The following is a 25,184-nucleotide window of genomic DNA, read 5'->3' as shown; positions in this document are numbered from 1 at the left end:
GCCTCCCCTATGTGTTTATCTTGAGAGTTTGCGCCCATTTGATCTGCTGTGAGTCAAATAAAGCAGTCTACAGCTACTGCTGCAAGTCCAATTATAAATCAGAGTTTTCAATGTATATAAAGTGAGAACATTGGAAAATTATGTGAACTGGATTTAAATAGCAATTATGCCATGTTTAACAAGCTAAATAAGATTAGCGCATGGATTCAGCGCTATAACTTTATGTTGGCATAAAGTACTTATATCTTTATAAGGCACAATAAAGCTGGATGAAATACGTACCGCTAGCACTTGCTAAATTACTCAATCAGAGCACTAAATGATGTGTGCGTCAATAGTAACGTTAATAGTATCTTCCTGAATAGATGTTGCACTAACTATTCACTTCATTCTCAGTCCTAGCACACTTTGCAAGTGGGGAGTGACGTTGGCAGTTCTGAGGATCATCGGAGCAGCATGTTCCAATGTGTTACAGGTACATAAAACAACACCGCTCTTCAAATCAATTGGTAAATGCAATTCTAGGTAGAAGTGACTGTGAATTTACCTGTCGCAATGAACAGCAAATGCGTAGCCTTTCTCATTGTTCTCTCCGTCATGCTTTCTGGAGGTAACATCGGAACATGTGTTGTAACTCGTTTCATGCAATACCGTGCAATGGCTATTCCTGATAATATAATTGGAATTCAAAGGAAGTAATACCTAGGGATGATCAGCATGTTGTGCAATGGATTGGCAAGATTTAAATTTATATCTGATAGGTATGTTGTCACTGTGGGGAGAGGCTGAGTAGAAACCAAGTATTTTCCCACAAAGAGGTGGATTAACAATTCTTGGGGCCCTGGGCAGTGTTGGATCCGTGGTTCAGTGGATATGCTATTATTAAATAATCACACGGATGCTGTACATTAACAAGAAACAGGTCTTTACTGGAGGAGGGTAGTCTCTAGACTGGGGGTACAGAGGCATGCGCAAAGCTTATATACCGGTGTGGTCACTGCCGCTACTACAGTATACAGGAGCTGTAAAAGTAGTTCTGACTTAAAGGCACATACACTACAGGCAGCATGGACATTCGAGGCCTCGCAACACCCTGAACAACTACACCACCCCACCCCTGATCTATTAAAGCACAAACGTGTAGTAAAACACAAAGAAATAGGCGCATAGAATGCTTGCACACTGCTTCTAAGTTTCCTCATATCTAAATAAATCTATGGCCCGTATTTACCGATGCCTACGGGTGAGTACGAGCTGTGTACCCACCCGTAGGGACATCGGAAATGCCGGTTTCAGGCATGCGAAGCGCATGCGCCGAAAACCAGCATTTTTTCGGATGCCTGCCCTGGAGAAGGGCCTCTGCGGGGGGAGAGTTCCACTTTCTGGAGAACCTCCGCCCGCAGAAAACCCTTAGAACTCTTACGCCTAATTTTTACAAAAAAAACATTTTCACTCAGTTATAATTTAAAAATACTTTTAAAAAAGGTAAGTTTATTGTTAGCCCAGTAAAAAACTTTAATTATTTTTTTCAAAAAATTAAATTTTTGTTTAAAATATTTAATTTAACGTAATTTTAACTCATTTTAAAAACGTGATGGTTTTAAAAAAAAAATTATTTAATGTTTTAGTGTCTTTTTTCAGTGATCCCCATTTATACTTTTGACAGTTCTATCTGTCAAAAGTATGAAGTAGGATTCCCTTCTCCCATTGGCTCGCCTGGCCCACATAATCCCAGGGATGCTTGCGAGCCACATGCGTCCCTGGGATACATGGGCCCTGCGCATTTCGACTGTGGAGAGGTCCAGGATTGGAAATAGCTGGACCTTGTGAGCCCTCAGGTAAGGGCGTAGATTTTTTCCCAATAGGAGGTAACCGCACACAGGAAGCCTCCGATCGGAAATTACAGGCCAATGTTTTTTAACTTGTGAATTGCAACAGTTTGTGTCAACAGTTATAGTGTAACAAATTTCCGACTCTGCCTCACACCCTTCTGACAGTATTTTTAAATGCTAGAATATTTTGATCGAGTGGCCGTATGCAGTCTTTCTACGATATGATGAGTTTTATTGGTGCCCTATATTTGCACAGGACCCTTGGCGGCATTCCATATTTGGCTGGGGCCTCTGGACTTCAGTCCTTACGGTTGTGCATCTAGCTGCTCCTGTTCCAAAATAAGCGTGCGAACACTAGGAAGGTCAGACTGGCTCCTCTCTTGTATCTAATATTCGGCGAGTAACAGAGAGACTTCAGCAAAAACTTGTGAATGAATTGGTCCCCTACCCCCTCATCCAGTGATGGGGCACGGTATGGAAAAACCTAAACAAGGGGGAAAGGAGGAAAATGCCATACATACTTTAAAATATCAATACATTTTCCAAAATGTTCGTCTATTAAAATACAGCATATCAAAATATCTTAGATATCAGCAAACTACAGTGTTTTACACAATAGCATTCATTAAACAATGTAAGAAGGTTTGAATTCCAAAAACTTAGCAAGAGCGTGATTAGGAAGTTTCAGGTTGCAAAGTCCAAAATGGATTATGTTTGGCAATGTTGTAACTTTTTGAGGCCAATCCCAATTTTAAGGTTAAAGTTCCAAGTCTATCACTAACTGAATGGATTGAGGCCATGTTTCTCAATCACAAACAGAAATTCTGTGTTTCTCGTAGAAATTAACCTACAGGAACAATTAGGCAAAGTGGTAATCTAGACAAAAGGAAGGAAATACAAGGAAAAATCTATAGTTGACAGGGAAAGTCTGAACATGGTCCAGGAATATTACAGTAACAAATATTGATCTGGAATTTGCCGGAAAGGCATGATGGGTGGCGTACACCATTAATCGGGCATTTGCGCTGTCCATTCATCTCGCACGGTACTTACGGCAAGATCTGCTGGACAATCGATCCGAATGACAAATCAGGGACCTCATTCACATTGCAGCCAATGGCATTCCCCGCAGACCAAACACATGGCACTATAATAAGCTGAGAACCAACACAATAATTGAGAGTGAAGCATGGCGCTGGGAGGTAAGTGAGCTGCATGTTCTGAAATCACCTTAAATCAACTTTAAAAAGTTAATTTCAGTTCAAATACTTTGTAAAATGGTGTAAAAAGTAATTTCCAGTATCTGCACATCCACTTTTCCAGAGTGATGTCGCAAGAGGAAGCCAAAAAAGTTGTCGAGCTTTGGGGACGGGGACCTGCATGCTCTATTGGATGAGGTCGAGCATCAGTGAAACCGGCTATTAGGGGCACCAAAGACAAAGGGCTCGATTTTCATTGAGCCGTGGAGTCGGGCTTGGAGGTGTGCGGGGGGTTAAAATCGCAAAAGCTGGCGGGCGGGACCCCCCCCCGCCTGGTTCCTGACTCCGAGCAATTTTAACTCAGGCGTGTCTGATGGTCCTGACTCCGTCCCACATCCAACAGGCGGGACTGGTCTTTAAGGCCCTTAATTACCACTAAATGGCCTCTATAATGCTATTTTAAAAGGCCCTTGCAAATTTAACCCTTTTCCCACTTAAAACACACCTGGCGGGAAACACGAATGTGAAACCTGGCGGGAGCACTATTGGATTGCTGACTATCAACTGCAGGTCAACCATTAAAGAGGAGATTTGATCAGCCATGATTTGCAGGTGGCAGGACTTAGTGGTCTCAGGTCTGGGGTAACTTTTAGAAGGCTTAACCACACCTGTGGAAGGTTGGCGCCTCACACCCATCTCCAGTGTGGCCTCCTGGGAAACCCCTCTAGCCAGCTTCACTCAGCGCTTCCTCAACAGAGGCATATACCAGAAGCATGGGAACCATTTATTTCCTTCCCATCTGGGCATTAGAGGAACTCTCGCACCAGTCGCGGCAGCAGCAGAATCAGGAACAACAGCAGCACCAGCAACAGCAGCAGGAGTGCCAGCCTGCTGCTCACACACCTGAGGCTGCACAGGCCAGAAGGGGCCAGCGCCTGGAAGCCCGTCAGCGCAGGAGATACCCCCCAAACAGCGTCTACAGATGCATGGTCACCTATCTCAACATGTCTGAGCAGCAGTGCCAAAGGCGGCTCCGACTTTCGCGAGAGGTAGTGACTGACATCTGCGCAATGCTACAGCAAGACCTGCTGCCCAGAGGACCAGGTGGACAAGCATTACCAGTGGCCGTCAAAGTCACCACCGCACTCAACTTTTTTGCCTCAGGCTCATTCCAGGGATCAGCAGCAGACATCAGCAGCATCTCCCAGGCGGCCGCACACACTTGCATCACGCAGGTAACCGATGTCCTCTTTGCCCTCGCGCACAATCACATCCATTTCACCAAGGATCGAGCAAGTGTCACGGTGCAAGCGGTTGGATTAGCTCATCTGGCAGGCTTTCCAAGGGTACAGGGCATCGTTGACTGCACACATGTGGCCCTTAGGGCACCCCATCGCAATCCAGGTATTTTTGTCAACCGCAAGGGCTTCCACTCCCTTAACGTTCAGCTGGTGTGTGACCACAAGAAGGAAATTTTGCATGTTTGTGCCATGTACCCTGGCACTTGCCATGACTCCTTCATACTGCGCCAGTCTATCATGCCTCTGCTATTCAGTCCACCAGACCAACTTAGCAGATGGCTACTTGGAGACAAGGGCTATCCCCTGAGGACGTGGCTAATGATGCCGTTGAGGAGGCTAGCCAATGAAGCTGAGGAGCGCTACAACTCCAGCCACATTTCCACCAGATCCATTATCAAGCAAACCATTGGTTTGCTGAAGATGCGCTTCAGATGCCTGGATAGATCATGTGGAGCCCTGCAGTACTTAGCAGCCAGGGTCTCCAGAATCTTCATGGTTTGCTGTGCACTTCACAACATGGCACAGCGTCGTGGCTTGCAGATTCCTGAGGACCAAGTGGCTCCTCACATATCCTCCTCAGATGAGGAGGAGAAGGAGGAGGAGGAGGAGGAGGAGGAGGGTGAAAATGAACATCCTGCAGAGGCCCATCAACCAGCAGCAGCATTACGCGAGAACATTGCTGTCCGAGATGCAAGGAACGCACTCACCCTGGCCAGATTTGCTTAGCCTAGTCAATCAAACACTTTTGCCTCACAGCTTCTTAACAGAGCATTGACAATGGCCAAGAACCAGAGGAGTCCTACCATTCTGACCACCATACTGACAGTTGCAAGTATTCCTAAGGCCTCAATGTGGAAGTCCCAATAGCGAAATGACAGACGCCACAACTGCAACATTTGCCATCAAAATTTTTATGTACAATTACGACGCGATGGCATTTTTACACTAAACACAAAATTCCACCCAAGTGACTACCCTTGTGACTACTTGTGCTTTATCTTCCTTTTACGCATGCACCTACGTAGTGCTTCCCCTATGGCTTCAGCAGATGTGGAGGCCCCTTGCTCACTTTCCTGCTGCTCCTGTCTCGACACCTTTGGCGGGCGTCCTCTGGGGTGGCGAACCTGTGCGTGCTTGCCAACAGTCTGCTGCTCCTGTGGCTGTGCAGGGGCTGAGACGCCCATCTCAGTTGGGTGGGGACTCTGGTGGGGCTCTGACCGAGGACTTGGCAGTGGCATGGAAGTGTGAGCGCTTGGAGAAGAGCCCCCACTTCCTTGTTCTCTGCCACCAATATCCCTCTCATGGGTCAGGTCCACCTCAGCGCTTGCAAGTGGCTTGAGAGCACCTTGCTGCTCATCAGGGGGGCCATGGGGACCCGTATCTGCACTGGCAGTCCTACTCAGAAGGACTTCCTTGAAGGTCTGGTTTCTCTGTTCGATAGCTGACCATTGCTCCTCCAGAGATGTCAGTCTATTCTGAACAATCACCATGTTTTCTACACCCTGGCGACTAAGCTCCTCCATGGCCGTAGCCCTCCTCTCCTCTACCGTAGCCATCCTCTCCTATACGGTAGCCAGCCTTACCACGGAGGTAGCAATCATTTCCACGGAGGTAGCCATCCTTTCCATGGTGATGGGTTCATGCGCCAATGACGCCACAAAGGCTCTGCTCATGTTCGCTATGGACTCCTCCATTCGCTCCACACTCGCAGTGACCCTAGAGACAAAACCTGCAAGAGGCTCCTGCATCTGTGCCTGGAGTTCCATCACCTCTGATCTTATGGATGGACCCAGAGGCAGAGGGTCGACATGCTGCTGAGCCAAGCTGGCAGAGTCCTGCGCCCTCCGACTAGGACTCTCCACTGCTGTCCCTGTCTCCACAATCTGCTGAATCTCACTTGTGAGCTGTGATACACAGGTGACAACACTACTCTATGTCCCGAAGGTCCCACCGAGGTGTGAGTGTCTGCGCTGGTGCTGGGTGCGCTGAATTCTGCTGATGCTGCGCCCTCAGAGGTTGCAGCTTCCTCTGAGGAGTCTGGCTACTCAGCCTCTTCTTCCTGGCTAGGGGGGATGGATGCTTGTGATGGTCCTGTGGGGGAGTAAAGGAAAGAGTCAGAGATGTGATGCAAAGGCTACATGCACATAGCTTTTTGCAGATGCTCATAAGTCCATCTGTTACAGCTTCACAATCATTATCAGCGACTCATGCAATGTCAATGAGAGAGATGGGAAACTTTTCTGTCACCAGCTTGCTGTGTGGCACTCGTCTATCCGTCCCCCACGCGCGAATCATCCTCAATGCCCATGATTTCCAGGATGGCCTCCTCCCAGGGGGTCAGGTGGGCTAATGAGGCTGTCCCTCCTCCTGTCCTGGCTCACTCTCTTTTGTTGTGAGCTCTCTTTTCCTGCAATGAGGGAGACAAGTGGAGGTTGAGTGAGAATGAAGGAGTGAGTGTAGAGATTGCATAGCATAGATACTTAGAAGGAGACAAAGATGGAGTGAGGTTGCAGGACCAAGGGCCTTCCCTGTGTGTTGTCAGTTGTGTTCAAAGCATCAGAGTGATAGGGAGTGTGAGGACTGCATGGTGGAATATGTGAATGTGAGCATAGAGAGAGAGGGAATGGGTAAGGGTGCATGGATGTCAGTGTCAAGTGGGATGTGGAGGAAGAGATTGCTGAAGCTGAGTGCTGGTGAGGAAAGGCAATGGGGATCAGATTGAGGGTGATGGGAAATTCATACTCACTTTTCCAGTGCGCTGAAGGTCATGAAATCTTTTCCTGCACTGTATCCAGGTTCTGCAAGGAGCTGACCTCCTCAGCCACCTGCATCCACACAGCCTTGGTCTGAGTGGGAGGCCTCTTCCTCCCTGATGAGGGGAACAGGACCTCCCTGTTGGCCCTAGCCCCATCGACTAATGCCTGCAGTGCCGCCTCGTCAAAGCGAGGAGTTGCACTTGCCCTCCCGCTTGTCATCTTTCCTGCAGGTCCCTCTGAAACCAAATGGAGAAAGCTTGGAAGCCTGCAGAAGAAGTAAGGCTTGCTGTGGACCTTAAATGCAGCAGCAATGATGACGTCATCGGAGGGGACTTTCAGTCATGAAAAACCCATTTGCAAAGGCTCCCCACACGTTGGAAATCAATCAGGCAATTGAGTTAAAATTGCATCAATCTCCCACATCCATTTAGATTCATGTGGGAAACATGAAATTCTGATAACACGATACCATCCCGCACCTGAATTAAAATCCCCCCCATTGGCTCCCTGCAAGGTGAGCCACATGGCCTGGAGGGAGATGGCCAAGTCTCTGAGCACTGATGCTCATTCCACGCTTAGCCAACCAGTGCCAGATGAAATACAATGACCTGACGAGGGCAGGCAAGATAAACATTCTCTGGGCTTTCATTCTCATTCAACATTCAACATTTTATTAAAATAATAGAGAAAAATAAGAAAAAATGTCTCTCTAACAGTTATTTAAAGGAAGGCCTCAGCTAGAAAGGAGTTGTTCTTTCAATTCTGTGTTTGGAGTGCGGAAGGGTCAGGCAGAGATATGTTTGTGTATTAAAGGCAATTTAAAGTCATCAGAGCCTCTTACCGTGGGAAACAGCCTTTTCAAAGTGGGCTGCTGATGAATGTGACAAATGCATGTTTCTGCTGAAGGGCATATTTTTAATTTGAAATGTAGTATATCATTTCTCAACACACAACAACTCACCTAACCTTCTTTCTATGTTGTTCCCAGAGGGCAAATTGGTGCATAACATGCAGCAACATAACAGAACCGGAGTAGAAACCATCAACTTCAAGGAGCTTACTCCACATTAGAGAGCCCAACAGCTGCAGGGATTCCACTGTGTGCACCTGAGACGCAAACACTTTATGTGTATCACCAGGTGAGTTTCACAGCCTCTTGCTTTGTCTCCTGGGCAGCAATCCACCCAAGGATGAGACCAAGAGGAGGTCCGATAGAGATATTTGAAAATATGCTGGGGTTCGATAGGCTAGATTTGGAGAAACTGTTTCCACATGAGGAGCAGAGAGGAGGAAATTAGAGTGGGAGTATGCTCATAGAAACATAGAAGATAGGAGCAGGAGTAGGCCATTCGGCCCCTCGAGCCTGCTCCGCCATTCAATGAGATCATGGCTGATCATCCAAATTCAGTACCGTGTCCCTGCTTTCTCCCCATATCCCTTGATCCCTTTAGCCTTAAGAAATATACCTAACTCCTTCTTGAATATATTTAATGAACTGGCCTCTACTGCCTTCTGTGGTAGAGAATTCCACAGGTTCACCACTCTCTGGGTGAAGAAATTCCTCCTCATCTCTGCCCTAAATGGCTTACCCCTTATCCTTAGACTGTGATCCCTGGTTCTGGACTCCCCGGCCATCGGGAACATCTTTCCTGCATTTAGTCTGTCTAGTCCTGTTAGAATTTTATATGTTTCGATGAGATCCCCTCTCATTCTTCTAAACTCCAGCGAATATAAGCCCAATCGACCCAATCTCTCCTCATACGTCATTCCTGCCTTCCCAGGTATCAGTCTGGTGAATCTTCGCTGCACTCCCTCCATGGCAAGAACAAGGGCAGCATGGTGGCATAGTGGTTAGCACTGTTGCCTCACAGCGCCAGGGACCCGGGTTCGAATCCGGCCTCGGGCGACTGTCTGTGTGGAGTTTGCACATTCTCCCCGTGTTTGCGTGGGTTTCCTCCGGGTGCTCCGGTTTCCTCCCACAGTCCAAAGATGTGCAGGTTAGGTTGATTGGCTATGATAAAATTGACCCTTAGTGTTAGGGGGGGTTAAATACGTGGGGTTACGGGGATAGAGTGCGATATGTGTTGGTGTAGGGGTTACGGGGATCGGGTGGGATATGTGTCGTTGCAGGCTCGATGGGCCGAAATGGCCTCTATCTGCACTGTGGGGTTTCTGTGATGTGATCCTTCCTCAGATAAGGCAACCAAAACTGCACACAATACTCAAGATGAGGTCTCAACAAGGCCCTGTACAACTGCAGCAAGACATCCTTGTTCCTGTACTCGAACCTTCTCGCTACAAAGGCCAACATACCATTTCCCTTCTTAACCGCTTGCTGCACCTGCATACATACCTTCAGCGACTGGTGCACAAGGACACCCAGGTCTCGTTGCACTTCCCCTTCTCCCAATCTATTGCCATTCAAATAATAATCTGCCTTCCTGTTTATGCCACCGAAGTGGATAACCTCGCATTTATCCACATTATACTGCATCTGCCATGCATCTACCCAACCTGTCCAAATCATGCTGGAGTTTCTCGGCATCCTCCTCAAAGCACACACACCCACCCAGCTCTGTGTCATCTGCAAAGTTGGAGATGTTACATCTAGTTCCCTCGTCTAGATCATTAATATATATTGTGAATAGCTGGGGTCCTAGCACCGATCCCTGTGGTACCCCACTAGTCACTGCCTGCCACTCGGAAAAAGACCCGTTTATTCCAACTCTTTGCTTCCTGTCTGCCAACCAGTTCTCTATCCAAGTCAGTACCTTGCCCCCAATCCCATGTGCCTTAACTTTACACGCTAATCTCTTATGCGGGACTTTATCGAAAGCCTTCTGAAAGTCCAAATACACCACATCCACTGGTTCTCCCTTATCTATTTTACAAGTTACATCCTCAAAAAATTACAGTAGATTAGTCAAGCACGATTTACCTTTTGTAAATCCATGTTGACTTTGTCCGATCCTGTCACTGTTTTCCAAGTGCTCTGCTATTACATCTTTTATAATGGATACTAGCATTTTCCCCACTACCGATGTCAGGCTTACCGGTCTATAATTCCCCGTTTTCTCTCTACCACCTTTTTTGAATAGTGGGGTAACATTAGCTACCCTCCAATCCATGGGAACTGTTCCAGAGTCTATAGAATTTTGGAAGATGATCAGCAATGCATCTACTATTTCTAGGGCCACTTCCTTAAGTACCCTAGGATGTAGATCCTGGGGATTTATCGGGCTTCAATCCTGTCAATTTCCCTATCACCATTTCCCTACAAATAGTGATTTCTTACAGTTCCTCCCTCTCATTAGACCCTATGTTCCCCGACATCTCTGGGAGGTTATTTGTGTCCTCCTTTGTGAAGACAGGACCAAAGTATGTATTTAATTGTTCTGCCATTTCTTTGTTCCTCATTATAAATTCCCCTGATTCTGACTGCAAGGGACCTACGCTTGACTTCACCAATCTTTTTCTCTTCACATATCTATAGAAGCTTTTACAATCAGTTTTTATGTTCCCAGCAAGCTTACTCTCATACTCTATTTCCCCCCTCTTAATTAATCCCTTTGTCCTCCTTTGTTGAATCCTAAACTGCACCCAATCCTCAGGTTTACTGCTTTGTCTGGCCAATTTATATGTCCTCTCCTTGGATCTTATGCTATCCCTAATTTCCCTTGTTAGATACGGTTGATTCACCTTTTTTGTTTTATTTTTATGCCAAACAGGGATGAACAAATTCTGTAGTTCATCCATGCGATCTTTGAATGTTTGCCATTGCCTATCCACCGTCAACCCTTTGAGTAACATTCCCCAATCAATCCGACCCACCTCGCACCTCATACCATCATAGTTTCCTTTATTTAAATTCAGGACCCTAGTCTCTGAGTCAAATACTTCACTCTCCATCTTAATGAAGAAGTCTATCATATTATGATCACTCCGCCCCTATGGGCCTTGCACAAAAAGATTGCTACTTAATCCATTCTCATTACATAATACCCAGCCTAAGATGGCCTGATCTCTAATTGGTTCCTCAACATATTGGTCCAGGAAACTATCTCGTATATGCTCTAGGAATTCCTCCTCCACAGTATTGTTACTAATTTGGTTAGCCCAATCTATATGTAGATTAAAGTCACCCATGATAACTGCTGTGCCCTTATTGCATGCTTCTCTAATTTCCCGTTTTATGCCATCCCCAACCTTCGCATTACTGTTTGGGGGTCTGTATACAACTCCCACTAACGTTTTCTGTCCCTTGGTATTTCTCATCTCTACCCATACAGATTCCGCATCATCAGAGCTAATATCCTTCCTTACAATTGTGTTAATCTCCTCTTTAACCAGCAATGCTACCCCACCTCCTTTTCCTTTTTGCCTGTCTTTCCTGAATATTGAATACCCCTGGATGTTGAGTTCCCAGCCCTGGTCACCCTGGAGCCATGTTTCCCTAATCCCAATTATATCATATCTGTTTACATCTATTTGCGCAGCTAATTCATCCACCTTATTACGAATGCTCCTCGCATTAAGACACAAAGCCTTCAGGCTTGTTTTTTTAACACTCTTAGACCTTTTAGAATTATTATTTACTGTGGCCATGTTTGATTTAAACCCTTGATTACTCTGACTGCCACTTTTGCTTTTCTCCTTCCTGTCTTTTGCTTCCATCCTTGTTTTCCTTTCCTCTGTCTCCCTGCACAGGTTCCCAACCCCCAGCCACTTTAGTTTAAATGCTCCCCCACAGCACTAGCAAACACTCCCCCTAGGACATTGGTCCCAGTCCTGCCCAGGTGCAAACCATCCTTTTTGTACTGGTCCCACCTCCCCCAGAACAGGTTTCAATGTCCCAGGAATTTGAATCCCTCTCCCTTGCACCATTCCTCTAGCCACGTATTCATCTGAAATATCCTTCTATTTCTACTCTGACAAGCACGTGGCACTGGTAGCGATCCTGAGATTACTACCTTTGAAGTCCTATTTTTTAATTCACAGAATCACAGAATCACAGAAACCTCACAATACAGATAGAGGCCATTTCGGCCCATTGAGCCTGCACCGACACATATCCCACCCGATCCCCGTAACCCCTACACCAACACATATCCCACCCTATCCCCGTAACCCCACGTATTTAATCCCCCTAACACTAAGGGTCAATTTTTATCATAGCCAATCAACCTAACCCGCACATCTTTGGACTGTGGGAGGAAACCGGAGCACCCGGAGAAAACCCACGCAAACACGGGGAGAATGTGCAAACTCCACACAGACAGTCACCCGAGGCCGGATTCGAACCCGGGTCCCTGGCGCTGTGAGGCAACAGTGCTAACCACTATGCCACCGTGCTGCCCTCCCAACTCCCTATATTCAGCTTTTAGGACCTCATCCCGGTTTTTACCTATATCGTTGGTACCTATATGCACCACGACAACTGGCTGTTCACCCTCCCCTTCCAAAATGCTCTGTAGCCGCTCCGAGACATCCTTGACCCTTGCACCAGGGAGGCAACATACCATCCTGGAGTCTCGTTTGCAGCCGCAGAAATGCCTATCTATTCCCCTTACAATAGAATCCCCTATCACTATAGCTCTACCCCTCTTTTTCCTCCTGTCCTGTGCAGCAGAACCACCCCACAGTGCCAGGAATTTGGCTGCTGCTGCCTTCCCCTGATAAGCCATCTCCCTCACCAATATCCAAAGCAGTATATCTGTTTGAGAGGGGGATGGTCACAGGGGACCCCTGCACTACCTGCCTGTGCCTACTACTCTGCCTGGTGGTCACCATTCTCTTCCTGCCTGTGCAGCCTTTACCTGCGGTGTGACCAACTCCCTAAATGTGCTATCCACGACGTCATCAGCATCACGAATGCTCCAGTATGTATTCATGTGTCATGCGATCACCAGAATAGATCATTTGGTTCGAATAGCCTTTCTTCGAGTTGTACATTAAATGTAATGCTAACTATGTAAGCTGAGGAATGGACATGTTGCACCATTGTAACTTATTATCCTTCCTTCCCACAGGTCCACACCAGCCATAGGACCAGGAGAAGGATGAGGCAGCTGAGCACCTTGGGGGGAGTGTGAAGTTGGAGAAGTAGCGTGGGCATTCCCATCCCCATGCCACACCATCAGGTTACTGATGTGGAGGGAACACATGAGCATAGCCACTTTCCTCGCACACTCCCTAAGAGCTCCATCCCTTCATCAACTCCAAGCCCATTGACATGAATCAGTCATTCATGAAAGAAAGACTTATGAAATAATACTGAGCGGCCTACGGGTGGCACTGTCCAGAGAGAGTATAAATACTCGGGCAGGGGCCCAGCTTGCGCAGGACATTCTTAACAGGAACTAGTGAAGGACACAGCTAGACCTCCATGTTGTAAAACAGTTGATTATACCTTTGTTTAACGCTTAGACCAAGTGCCTAGTAGTTTTCTTATGTCACCCATTCCACTATTCAACAGACACTCCTGCCTCCCCAGTTGCAGGCAGCCAAGTATGTTAAGAGCCCCCGCAATGCAGGGGAGACAGGGCCCAAGAGAGCCCTCGGTCAGGTGAACAGGGAGCATTGGGTGGGCAGAAAGACGTGCCCCGATCCCCTATGAGGCAGGTTCGATGTCAGGCCTGCCTTAAGGAGGATTGGAGCAGGACTATAGGGGTCCGCACGTGTGAAGAAGGATGCTGCACGAGCTGCAGGAGCTGGACCACCTTTACCAGGAGCTGGTGCGAGGTCTGGGAGAATTACCAAAGACTTAAAATAAAAGAAACGGGCTGAGAGTAAAGGTTAGATCAAGGTAAGGAATAACGATAACGAATGACCAAGGAACAAATACAGTTATAGAACAGAAGTATAAAAGGACAGTTAAAAATAAAAAGAGGAACAATGAATAAAAAACAAATGAAATTGCCTGTATAGCAATGTACACAAAGTCTAAAACAAACCGGGGGAACTGGAGGCAATGCTTCGTAGCAGGGAACCAGTTATAGTAAAGATAACTGAAACATGGCGAACATATTCAGAAAGGATAGGGAAGCAAGAAGGGGCAGGGGGTGGAATAGCTGTATTAATTAGAGATCACATAATGACAGTAGAAAAAAGGGACATAATTAGCAGAAAGATAGAAACAGAATCCTTATGGATTGAGTTAAAAGGTAAGAAGTGATTGATCATGGTAATAGGAGTATTGTCCAGACCATTTAAGCAGGTGGGAGAAGAAATATGTAAGCAAATCAATAAAATGAGAAAAAGAGATAGGGGCTAAATTGGATAGCCCCTGAAAACAGACGCAGGGATTGCGATGCATGATTAGCAAACGCCAGTTGATTGCAATGCAAACAGCGCGCCAACTTTGTGCTGCCTGCTCATTTGAATGATCTCTGAGCCCAGGCAGCGCTAACCACGCTGTTCATTGGCTGGACACATCAGCAGGGGGCCCAATATCGTGAGAGGTTAGTACCACTTAAAGCTAGACTGCACTGCTTAAAGCTAGCCTGCACCTCTAAAGGCGAGGTGCATTGTGGCTGGAGCAGGTGCTGGGAGTCATGATTGAAGAGATTCTGACATGGGAAAGAGTGAGGAATGACACAACGGGGAGAGAGCAGGCTCCAAGTTTTTCGGACGCAACACTCGAGGTCTTGGTGGAAAGGAGTAGAGATGTCCTGTACCCGCAGGGGCACAGGAGGCTCTCCAGACACACACTTTGAAGGCAGTGGGAGGAGATAGCCATGGAGGGCAATGCCAGGAATCAAGCCCCGAGGACCTGGATGCAGTGCCGCAAGAAGTTCAATGACCTAACACAAGTGGTCAAGGTCAGTGAATGCATCTTCAAATGCCATATCCTACCAACTGCACCACTAGCCTCAGCCACTGCTCAATTCACCACACCCCCATCATTCACCTACCAGCAATCTCTATCAATCAGGTCTCATACCTAACATTCATATGCTTCACCTCACCCTCAAACACTTCACACCCACATCTCACAGTTTGCACACACTGCCAGCTATTCAACCATGACAGTCACATCACCCAAACAGACACACTTCCATCTCTCTTGCAGGACAAGGTGGTGCTCAACCGGGGGCAGCAGCAACCGGAGGAGGACAGGCGCGCCTGCATGTCCTAGCCCCCCCCCACGGAGGAGACAGTGCTGGCCATTATTTGGAACGGCAATTGTTGAGGCCGTGGCCAGTGGTGGGGCTGAAACCATTGAAGATGACAGTATTCTCATACCTAATCCTCCTTCTCACATCCCACTTCCCTCTCATCCCACACTCTGTTTTGATTTACAAGTTGCAGATGGTGTAAGCATGCACCTCTTACTTTCCCCCTACCTGCACCACAACCTTAGCGTTGTGTCTTTTTCCTTTCAGATACTCAAGAAGTGCAACCTGGCCAGGCAGTGGAGGAACAGCAAGAAGAGAGTGATGATGAATACACACCATCACTTGATTGCACACTCGCAACCACCAGCTCAGATACTGGCACTGGAGGATAGATTAGAGGCGGGATCTGTACGTGGTGAGACATCGGACATGAGTGGGCAGCAACCAGGGCAGGGAGCCTGGATAGAGCAGGTGCCAGCTCCCCAGAGGGCAAGGTCGCAGACAGGTTCTTCTGCACAGGACTCAGATGAGGACTTCGATGGGGCAGCCTACAGAAGAAAGCTGATGGGTATGCACAACAAAATGCTTGGTGCATTGGCAGGCCTGCCAGAAAGCTTGCGGTCAGTATTAAGGAGCATGGAGGAGTCCAGCACCAACTTGGCAGAGGATTTGCGCAGAACTTGGAGCCCATCCTTTCCAGCAGGGAACACACTTGTAGACCCAACCACGATGCAGCATCTGATGGCCGATGTCACTGCTTCCATTACAGCACAAGCAGCAACCCAACCTCTGAGTGCTGCAGTGGAAGCTCAGATCACTGCCATCATTGCTGTGGATTACAGTGCTCAAAGGGGCTTGCAGGTTATCATAGCAGTCCCTCAATCTGTCCTCCAACAGATTACTAGGATTGCAGAGGCACCGCCCCAGGGGAGTGGCAGTGGCTCCATGGAGCATGAACCTGCTGTCCACTCACAGGAAGACGGCATTTGTGCTCCCACCCCTGCCACTCCCCCAGTGCCCTTGCTGTTGATAGTTGATGATCCCTTTAAATATCGCTGGTGGGGGGTCCTTCCTGCTGCTGAACGTGTGTTCAGCTGTGCGAGGTTAAAAGAGGTTGTTGGCTGGAGCGTTGAGCTCCAAAATGGCACTGCTAGCGTCAAATCAGTGTTGCACTCTGATTGACGTGGTAATCTGCCTGCTCTGCATACTTCTGCCATCCACAAGTGTGCAGGCGGTGCTGACGCCATTTTGGAGCTCGAAGGGCACTCGTAGCGCCCAAAAATGGGAGCTAATGAGTCCAATTTTGCGCCAATAGAATAATAATCATGGTAATTATTTCAACTATCCTCAAATAAACTGCCAAGAAAAAGTACTAAAGGGGAAAAGTGAATGAAGCTTTTAGAGTATGTACAGATCTCCTTACCCAGTATGCAAGAAAGCCAACAAGAGTGGAATCACTGCTGGAGCTAGTAATAGGAAAAGAACTAGAGTAGATATGGGGAAACATCTAGGCAATAGCGATCAGGTTTAAGATAAAGATTGAGAAGGACATAAGTAAGACAAAACCAAAGTAATAGATTAGAAAAAAAATTATTTTGAGGGGATTAGAATGGAACTGGGGAAAATAAACTGGACAATAATATTGGCAAACAAAGAGAGAACAGCAATGGGAAATATTTTAAATGGTGATCCAGGAGATATATATTCCATGAAAAAACAAAAACCAACGATCCAATAATAAAACACCATAGGTGAAAAAAGATACAAGGATAAAATTGAAACTAAAGAAAAAGGCATTCACTAAGTACATCTATATATATAAAAGGATATGTCTATCTGTCTGTCTCTCTGTCTGTCTCTCTGTCTGTCTCTCTGGCCGGCTATACAATCAAAAGGTATAGAGCGTACCTACGCATATGTTATATCAAAAGAAAGCTCATCATTAGGGGACTCTTGTAGGTGTATTTACTTTTTGCTCCGACAAAAATTGTGCCGACGGTATCCAAAAAACTTTCAAAATTCCTCTCATTATCTGCTCATTTGCATCGAGTGGGGGTGGGTTCATTGTGTGTGCGAGCTACAGTTGAGTGACGTGATCATTAACCAATCCTACAGTTCAGTGACCTGACGTGTGTGGGCGGGCCTTATCATTCTGAACTGAGGTGAGTCGCCGCCATCTTGTTTCCAAATTTTTCATTTCTTTTTCCCACTTTCTGCGTGTTTCTTTTCAAATCTACATTTCCAGTAAAAAAAAGTTGCTTTTAAAACACAAATTGTTTTTTAAAAATTTGTAAATCTTTTCTCCAACATCTAGAATTTTCCTACCTTTCACCGTTTTTCCAGGCCTGTAAGCCTGGGCTTCTGTTGCCCAGCCACGCTGAGCTAGGCACCACCCGTCGCGCTCAACAAGCGGCTCCCAATCGCCGCCATCTTTGTGAAGGTTGGAGGGGGCGGGCCTGAGCCGAGCATCGCCACCGCCACCATCTTAGTAAAGGCAGGTGGGGCAGGTGTCAGCGCGCACGACTTGAGTCCGGCCGGGCCTCACGCGGTAGGTTGCGCGGCGGCGTCTCTCTCTCTGCTCTTGAAGCTGGCTCGGGTGGGAGGCGGGGCTCGGGAGATCGGGGTTCGGCAGATCAGGGCTGGGGGGGTGCGGGGCTCGTGAGATCGGGCCTCGGGAGATCGGGGGGGTGGGGGGGCGAGCCTCGGGAGATGGGGGGGGCGGGGCTCGGGAGATCGGAGATCGGGCCTCGGGAGATCGAGGGGCGGGGCTCGGGAGATCGGGTCTAGTGAGATCGGGCCTCGGGAGGGCGGGGGCGGGGCTCGGGACATCAGGGGCGGGGCTCGGGACATCGGGAGATCGGTGGCCGGGAGATCGGGGGGGCGAGAGAGCGGGAGATCGGGGGGCGGGACATCGGGAGATCGGGGGGCGGGACATCGGGACTCCCCCCCTCCCCCCCCTCCTTCCCCCTTCCCCCCTCCTTCCCCCCCATCGCCGGCAGAGGGGAGAGGGTCTGCTGGCTCCCCCCTCCCTTTCTCCCCCCCTCCTTCCCCCACCTCCCCCCCTCCCCTCCCCCCTCTCCCTCCTCTCCTCCCCTTCCTCTCCCTCCCCTCCCCTCCTCCCTCCCCCTCCCCTCCCCTTCCTCTCCCTCCCCGCCTCCCCCCTCCCCCCTCCCCCCTCCCCCTCTCCCCCCTCTTCCTCCCCTCCCCCCTCCTCCCCCCTCCTCCCCCCCTTCCCCTCCCCCCTTCCACTCCCCCCCTTCCCCCTTCCCCCCCTTCCACCCAGTCGCGCTCTCTCTTCCCCCATCGCTCTCTCTCTTCCCCCCAGTTGCGCTCTCTCTTCCCCCCAGTCGCGCTCTCTCTTCCCCCCAGTCGCTCTCTCTCTCTCTCTCTTCCAACAACAACATGCCCTCAAAAATCCCTCGGCACCGCCGGGCACTTCAGCTAGTAGAAAATAAAGGAGAGGATGACAAAAGGAAATATGAAGAGGTTAGGAAAGAAGTAAAAAAAACACAATTGGGAAGGCAAAGAGGAACCAAGAAATTAAATTATCAACAAATATAAAAAGAAATAGTAAAGTATCCTACAGACACATAAATAACAAAAGAGAAATCAGGATAGGGATACAGCCATAAAGGGATGCACAAGATAAACTCACAGTTAATGACAGCAAAATGGCAGAAATATTGAACAATTACATTACCTCAATATTTACCATAGAGACTAATAAAGTGGACATGACATGACATCACTCGTGTGAGGTAATTAAAATTTTGGCGGCACTGCATCCAGGTCCTGGGGACAACAGTCGTTGCACTGACAGCTTCAGCTATCTCCTCCCACATCCTCTGGTGTTCTACCTGGAAGGCCCCCTGCCCCCCTGCAGGTAGAGAATCTGATGGCGTCTTTGAACCCCTAGGATCAAGGCCTTCAGTGCCACATCTGAAAATCTCCTCGCCCTCTCTCTTGGCTGTTGGATCATGGCTTTCTCCACACTGACAATGAGGTGCTTCTGCAACAAGGCACCTCCCCTTTAAGTAGTGCAGAGAGCCAAGGCCGACTGTTATTGGCCAGTAGACTGCACCTGATATTGCCCCCCGCAACCCCCCCCCCGCCATTCAGCGCTATGCTAATCAGCAGCGTGTTTAGTGCTGAGATCAGCACTTCAATCATTACAATGCGCTGCCTGCACCATGTTGAACCGGTGCAGGCACATCATGCTTCGCGTTGCCCATGCCCATTTTCGGGCCTTATCCAATTTCTAGGCCATTAAGTCAAAAAGCAATCTGAAAACAAAGTTCACAGCAGCAAAATTCTTAATCCTCTTCATTTGACAATTACTTATAATGAACATGGAGAACTAAAAATCACCCTTGTGTAAACCCCTAGTGCATGGTTTCTGTGCTTGTTTGCCTATTCCTGTGCTCCTATGAAGTGGTTCCCATTAGCTATAGCAAGGGAGATGGAAGACGGCTGATTATTCACCAAGGGTATTTGAGATGGCCCCGGTGGGTGACCTCGAGGAGCTCCATAGACGGCCCGGCTGCAGACTGCATTATTTTGACATCGGCTGGGGCTGTCTGATCCAGTTGGCTGTCTGACAGCAACAAGTTCACTCGCCGTGGAGAAGCAGGTGTGCTGCCATCCTGAGAGACAACAGCAGCTGCTTCTTGCATGGGGCGTTAACTGTCAACTCTTGATAAAACTACGTATTTAAATTGTAGCTCCGGGTTAACAGGCGTAAGCATATTTGACAACAAGCCAGATGATACTGGGGATAGGGATAACACGGGGATGGCTGTTAAATGGACAAACATGAGCACGGTGTGCTTTGGGAAGAAGAATGATGATGCATTAACATGCATACAGGGAGGAACTATGCAAGTAAGATGTGGGAGGGATTTCACTCAGATGTCCAGGGTACCCCAGCAGGAAGGAGGAGGGTGGGAACTATGCCCAACCTCCAAGTGCACCAACCCTGATGATTGGTGTTGGAAGCTGAACCACCGGGATACTCCCACCATTACAACCACACCGACCACCCCAGTAACAGGAGCCCCGAAGCCCACCACTTTGACTGCGGAGGAACCCTTGAGGTGTCCTCAGACTAGCTCGGGACCCAAAGAGGGGCTTGTGATCTGGGATTCTGATAGGCGCTTATTTGAGAATGTACACCATGAGATAGTTTCGGTTGTCCTCAATATTAGCCAGATGGGGTTACCCAAATGGTGCAAGTGACGTTTTACCATCGGCTCCTCGACATGACAGTTACTGATGCCCTCTGGGCTTCTGGGGAACGCATGCGGTCAAGCCTAACTTGCCGCAAGAAGAACCTGGTAAATGACATAGCCACTGCTTACAGTGCAGGGACATCCACAGTTAATTCCCTGGATATAGCAGAAATTGATAGCAAGGTGAATCATCTAACATCCAAACTAAGGGACCTCATGTTAAAGGCAAATAAGTTGGAGGAACAACATGGACAGACCGGAAAAGATTTGGTTAAATCCCTATTAGAGTCCGTGCAAGTTTTGGAAAGGCATGCCCATACAGTTAACCACGTCACCGCCACCCTGCATAATTTAACCAATCAGGCCTCTAGGGAGTGAATGTGCATGGCCTACGGTGCATGGCTAGTGGGGGAGGTGCGACATAATCTAGCACAGCTCCACAATGGAGAAGTGCCAGATTGAATTACGGATAGTGCACTGCAAGACTGGGCGCCAGAGAGCGGCAATTGCTCTTCGTGCACCCTACAAGGACTTATAAGGGTCTACCCAACAACTAAACATTGTGTTACCACTCACCTGAGGCTGATAGGAATGGTATTAGCTGTACCCAGTCTGCAGGAATGGGAATCCAAGCCCCTCTACGAGGTAGAGAATGTCGGGATCATAAGAGATGGCAATTGGCTCAGATACCACCACGCACCCAGTTATGCAACCAAGAAAGGTTCCTTCTTGACGGGGATCTCACTAGAGGGATGTAGAGAAAGGGGGAGTATCGTAGTCTGCCCACATCCCGTGGGGACGGGGCCAGGAGTCTTGTGCGGCTTCAACACCCTAAACTGTACCCTTGAAATTTCCAATGTCCGCCATGAGCCAACGCAAGCAGCACACCGGGGAAAAGGAGAATACCATGTGACGACCAGTGAATCTCAATACCAGTATGGTAACATCCAGTGCCCAGTGACCAGCTCAAGTTTCTGCTTCCGCCCCCAGGCCCCAACAACGATCGGACATGCAACCATAACCTAACTACGGTCGCCCCGCGAGGAACGGGTGAGTCCAACTGAGGACCTAAAGGACAGCATGCTTGAATATGTACTCCCTGAGGGGAAGGACATCCCGAAACTACCAGAACATTTACTGGAACTGAGGAAAGAGGCCGGGGAGATAAATAAGCAGTATCACCGAATTGAGCAAGAGGTCAAACAACTGGGGAAGGATGTGAAGGCCAAGCTGGAAGATGCCTCATTGTAAGATTCGCAAAATTCCCACATTCCTCCAAGGTTATTAATAAAGGGACCCTATGGACAATTCAAAAAGGGGTACCCAAAAGATGGCGTCCGCACCTCGTGACCAAAAGCCTATAAGATTTTAAAAGCTTGGACTCTGCAGCACAGAACAAGCTGTTTTGGGAAATCGAAACCTAAAATGCATTTCTGTGAAAAAAGACTTTTGTGTTTGAAAACCTAGACAGTTAAGCAAACACCGAATATGCATTTCGTCGGATTGGAACAGATCACCCCAGTTAGGCCTAAGCGCAAGGCCATTAGTTTGTCCGCATAAATAATCGGAAACAGCTTAGGGAAGCGACCAAGGCTGCACAGGCCGATTAAAATGCATTCATGAAAATACAGCCCGGACATCAGGCCATTAGGTGCGATAAACAGCCATCTAAAAAACTAGTTAGTTTAGATTGGTATAATCATTTAAAACAGCCTGCCAAAAGTGAAACAATGAACTGACCTGATTTGGCGCGCAGATAAGGGCCATCGAAAGGAGTATAACTGTAGGCCCTCAGTAGCAATCGCCCCTTGACTCTTACGCTTGACTCTTGCCCTCATGGCCCTTGCTCTTTTTCCCTCCCGCGCTTGCTGCCTGGCCACTGTCCGTGTCTTCCCGAATCCATCAGGGATGACCGGCATCGCACCAGGCGAACACGGGCAAACTAGGCCAGACGAGGCGGGGCGGGACGAGACAAGGTGAGATGAGAGATGAGATGAGATGAGATGAGATGAGACGAGACGAATTGGAAGAAGATTGAAGAACGCTTTGAATAATCGGGCCTTCAATCCAGCTGACCTACGATTATCTTCATGCAAACTCCAGCTGCTGCCACCCGAGGAAGAAGAACCATCATCCCTGCGAGGTAAAGTACCCAAGCAAAGACTTTAACCTCGGGGTACTTTACCTGGACGACGCCCTTGCAGCGCCCTGAGACCACGTGACGATGGCAGGCCCCAGAGAGTACAAAGAGCGAACCCCAAACCCCACAACTGTTTGAACTCAGCAGATTTTGACTCAGTGAGCATGAATTCCTGGCCCCTCATAGCTTAATCTAGTTAGGTATAGGGGTGGGATAAGGATAAGGGGATTGTTAATGTAGTTTGTTTTCCCTCGATGTGCCGTGTGTTTCCCCATTCCCCTTTGAGTGTATTTTCTTTTTGATAAGCCTGTAACTACAGTGATTTTCTCAGTATTTGTAATTTTTATCATCGTTGTAATAAAGTTCACGGTTTTCTTGTACCAAACCAATCGTCTACCCGTTTTTCTGTATCGCCGCCTGCACCTAAGTCCGGTGTCTAGAACCCAGGGGTGTGGGAGCGATTCGAACCGCTCACAGGCAGTCAGGGGCATAACTGACTGGCCACATGCCACCCCCTACATCATAGTGGCAGACACTTTGGGACTGGGGTATTAGGGTAGACATACACCACTGGATCAGAATTGCACCTCATGTATTGGTGGTGGTGCAGTTGCTAATTGTCATCATGCTTATGTCTGAGTATTGTACTCGATGTAAACAACTCCGTAACCGAACCATTGCTAAAACCATTGTTAAAACACAGTATAGACTGGGAGAGAAGCAGGGAATGTAAGAGGTAGTTTAAGTAGCCACACCCGTGCGAATCCAACCACCTGCCTGGCCAGCAGCGATGGGGCGAGGAGCACGGGCAGGTGGAGTTAGTTGGCCATCTTGGGCTATCAGCAAGGGCCAAAAGGGTGTCTGAAGGGGTTAAAAGTTAGATTAGCAGCTTAACTGACTAGCTGGCTGATGTAATAAAGGAGAAGACTGGCAGAACAAAGACAGTTGGAAAAAGCATATTACACAATGATTGGGGGAGTGAAATAAGGCAAGGAAGCCATACATTGAACAATGGGCCGACAATATGATTTGCCAAGATGAGGTTAAGTGTACGAAATTGGATAAGAGCTAAAGTGTAAAACAATGGCAGATGTGGAAAACGGGCAAACGAGATAAACAAGATATGTTTTTTGAAGATGTGATTAAGTGTACATGATTTGGACAATTAATTGGCCAAGTCCCGAAGATGTGAAGGAAACAAGATGTAAGATTGTATATGAGCCAACTGCTTGAATGTAAAAATTAGACTCCCGTCTCAGCCCAGGCTGAAAGGGCCTCTCCCTGCACGTGCTTGAATAAAGATCGCTTGGAACCAGTACACGCTCGTCTTCGTCTGCTTGGGGCAGAGAGAAATCGCACAACATGTTAATACTTTTTAAACTCAATTCCCTCAGCTCTCAAAATATCTCTACCATAATAGACTTTAGAAACATAGGCCTAGAAATTGGGTTGGGGCGCCAAAGTGGCGCCAAAGTGGCCTGAGCGCAGGATTTAGCGCAGCGTTCGAGGCTTTAGCGATCGTCAGATATTCAGTTTCATTGCCCCTAGAGGGACATGGGGCGAGGCTCGAGGCACTCCGCGTCCCTCTTAGGGCGCTGAAACTGAATATCGCAGCGCAACGTGCCGCAGCGCCACACGCTGCGGCATGGCACGCTGCGGTACTGCAGGCCTTCCTCCCATTGTTAAGGGGGAGGGGCCTGCAACAGCGCGATCCCCGCTCGCGAGTGCCGGCAAATGAGCCCGGCACCAAGGAGAAGTGCCGGGCTCTCGGGAAACAGCCGGCAATGCCGCGGGGGGGGGGTCAGGAGGCCGGGGACGGAGGTGCTGGCAGGCGGCCGCCAAAAAAGGCAGCCGCCCCGCACCTCCACCTTAACTTGCGCTACTGCGTCGTTCGCTACCAAATATCGCGAACAGGGCACGAATGGGGTGCTGCGCACACCGATGACGTCATCGGTGGTGGCGCAGCGCAAATGGCTAACACCACCATTAGCGCCCCTGCTGAATATCGCGGGAGGCGCAGCCAGTGGTGTTACAGCCACTGACTGCCTCTTTAGGCGCTAATAGGTGGCGCTACTCACCCAATTTTTCCCCCATAGAAACATAGAAGATAGGAGCAGGAGTAGGCCATTCAGCCCCTCGAGCCTGCTCCGCCATTTAATGAGGTCATGGCTGATCATCCAAATTCAGTACCCTGTCCCTGCTTTCTCCCCATATCCCTTGATCCCTTTAGCCTTAAGAAATATATCTAACTCCTTCTTGAATATATTTAATGAATTGGCCTCAACTGCCTTTTGTGGTAGAGAATTCCACAGGTTCGCCACTCTCTGGGTGAAGAAATTCCTCCTCATCTCTGTCCTAAATGGCTTACCCCTTATCTTTAGACTGTAACCCCTGGTTCTGGACTCCCCCGCCATCGGGAACATCCTTCCTGCATCTAGTCTGTCTAGTCCTGTTAGAATTTTATAAGTATCAATGAGATCCCCTCTCATTCTTCTAAACTCCAGCGAGTTTAAGCCCAATCGACCCAATTTCTCCTCATACGTCATTCCTGCCATCCCATTTATCAGTCTGGTGAATCTTCGCTGCACTCCCTCCATGGCAAGAACATCCT

The 25,184-nt window shown here is 48.3% G+C and overlaps 1 long non-coding RNA gene across 1 annotated transcript; it reads left to right on the top strand.

The window, feature by feature from the left end:
* Positions 1-315: 315 nt before the first annotated feature.
* LOC147122733 (uncharacterized) lies at positions 316-15,969 on the top strand. The gene is made up of 3 exons (XR_015080332.1): positions 316-475; positions 8,077-8,227; positions 13,118-15,969. It is a non-coding gene; the product is annotated as an uncharacterized LOC147122733 (long non-coding RNA).
* Positions 15,970-25,184: the final 9,215 nt, after the last annotated feature.

Source organism: Somniosus microcephalus, chromosome 2 (genome assembly GCF_052327205.1).
Source record: "Somniosus microcephalus isolate GS21.2 chromosome 2, FLI_Smic_1.0, whole genome shotgun sequence".
Taxonomy (NCBI): Eukaryota; Metazoa; Chordata; class Chondrichthyes; order Squaliformes; family Somniosidae; genus Somniosus; species Somniosus microcephalus.
The sequence above is the reverse complement of the archived record's forward strand: the minus strand, read 5'-3'. Positions and strand labels throughout refer to the sequence as shown.